This window comes from Arachis duranensis, chromosome 4 (genome assembly GCF_000817695.3).
Source record: "Arachis duranensis cultivar V14167 chromosome 4, aradu.V14167.gnm2.J7QH, whole genome shotgun sequence".
Lineage (NCBI taxonomy): Eukaryota > Viridiplantae > Streptophyta > Magnoliopsida > Fabales > Fabaceae > Arachis > Arachis duranensis.
Window position 1 is genome coordinate 64,397,327 of NC_029775.3, and position 2,579 is coordinate 64,399,905.

Consider the following 2,579-nt stretch of genomic DNA (forward strand, 5'->3'; position numbering starts at 1 on the left):
TGGCGTTGCCAACTTGGTCTTCAAGTTGGCAACTTGCAATGCTTCATTTCCTTGCATTTGGGGCTTAAGTTTCCCTCTGATTTGAGCTTCCATTCCTTGCCACATTATGGACTATTGTATATCGTTGGAAAGCTCTTGATGTCAGCTTCTCAACGCAATTGGAATCATGCCAATTGGATCCTTGTGGTTCAAGATATTCATCCTTGAAGAGGGGAAGGTCAGGCTGCAATTTCCGCTGATTGTGCACTAGCACGTTGCCAACTTGGTTTCCAAGTTGCCAACGTGCTACACCTCCTGGCAGCACCACTTTGGGCGTTGGCAACTTGGAAACCAAGTTGCCAACGTGCTCTCTCATCCTGGTTGCATCAATTGGGCGTTGCCAACTTGAGGATCAAGTTGGCAACATACATCTCCTTCTTGCTCCAAGATTTCCTTGCATCATTGTCTTCTTGCTTCATCACCTATCATAAACCAAAGAGCTTTTCTCAAAGTTTTGCCATCTCATGCATTAAATTTCAAGGAAATCATTCACCTTAATTTGCATATAAGCTTCTTGAATCATTTGCATGGATTATGTCAAATTTCACTAAATTCTTGGTTCATGAATGCATGGAGGAAAAGTTCACAAATTTGTCTATTTATTTCAAAGAAAATGAATAAAGCAAAGCTAAAACTAACTAAACTAACTAAGTAAAATGGTAAATATGCGAATGCATCAGTAACATGGCTGACCCATTAACCAGCAAGGACTTAAAAGATACAATTTTGATCAATACACTTAATCTAACCTAATCAAGCATCATCATCATCATCTTAATCAACTGAACAATCCAACGACACCGTCTTGATCATCAACCAATTATAGAAATAAAAAAAGGAGTTACATTACATGAGAAAGTAAAAAGATAACTGATTGAATGAGGAGTAGGACTGGGAAAATGGCAAAGGAAAAGTAGAAAGATAACCAATTATAGTCAAATTCAGATCAATTATTTTACTTATTTATTTGTTGTTAACTTTGAAATCAAGGTTGCTAAATTCCCTTACCCAGATTTTAGAACAATATATGTTGGTTTGAATGAGGTTGGAAACAAAGGCTATTTATGCAAAATCATAAACTCACCCAGATTTATGAACTTGAAATAAATAAATTAATAACAGTGACAAGCATACAGAAACCCAGAATCAGTCTTATTCCTTTTTGTATGGTTTAAGCGTGAAATCAATGAACAACACTAAGCAGCAAAATGTGCACTCATACAAAGGTTTTGGTCAATGGAGGAAACCTTGAGGTCTAAAATAGCATTAATCTCTTTCGCTTTTTAATGTAGCACAGCACAAAGCAGAAACCAAAGAAAACACAACAAGTAATTTCACTCAGCAATCCTTTGATTTCTATCAAAGATTCTAACAATAGTTTTCCGTGGACAGCATTGATGACAAGTCATCATATACCTATTTTTCTATGCTTTTTCATACAAGAAATTGATGATTTGTGCTTAAATATTGAATGCTTTTGTACTTAAATGATATATTTTCTTGATATTTTAATTTTATAAATCTTGTAGAAAATAAGAAGAAAAAGAAGCAAAGAAGCACAAAAAAGGAGAAAAAAAGAGCTTTGGGGTACACTTTGAAGTTGGGGTACACTTTGGAGCCTTAGGCCACGTTTTTAAAAGCGTGGCCCATGACCAAATCAAAGAAGGAAGCAGCCAGCACGCACACTGCCCTGCTCTTGCCAAGGGCAGGGCAGAATCGTGATGCAAAGTGAGGTTGGAAGCAAGAATTTTCGCTAAGGTAAAATCTGGGCGCTCATAGCATGACCATGCCTCCTTCAAAGGGCTATAACCTGAGCTACAGACGTCCAATTGATGTGCTTCCAGTTGCGTTGGAAAGCTGACATTCAGAGCTTTCCAACGATATATGGCAATCCATATTTGGCATACAATTGGGGCAGGAACGAAAGGCATCTTTAAGGGCCAAAAACAAGCGAAAATAAACCAAAATGCTTCCACCAAGGCTCGAAGAGGGAGACACAAGGAACCCAAGGAAGTCTACCCTCAAGGAGAGCAGAATGCCCTCTTGGAGGGCAATGTCATGTTTTCTTCATGAAAATTCAAGGAAAAATTGCAACAACTTCCTCCACCAAGTTTCGAACACAAGACCTCTAGGAAGCCAAGCCTTAGGTGTGAATTAGGTGCCAAGAAGAAAAAGCCAAGCAATGCACTCCATGGGATTCGAACTTGGCACTCCCCAAAGGAAACATTGCCCTGCCCTTCGCAAGGGCAGGGCAGCATTTTGGTGATGCACACACGCGCACAAGATTGGCGCACCAAGGAGTTTCGGCAGCAACACAGCAGCACGCACGGGCATCATTCTGGCGCACCAAAAATTTCTGCCCTGCCCTCCACAAGGGCAGGGCAGCATCCTGCAACTATCAGCACCCAACTCACACGCACCAACGGCCGCACACACCATTTTCTGCCCTGCCCTCCACAAGGGCAGGGCAGCCTCCTGGGAGCAACATATGGGCCAAAATTCAATTTAATTCAATTCCTCACCAAATTGAATCAAGGCCA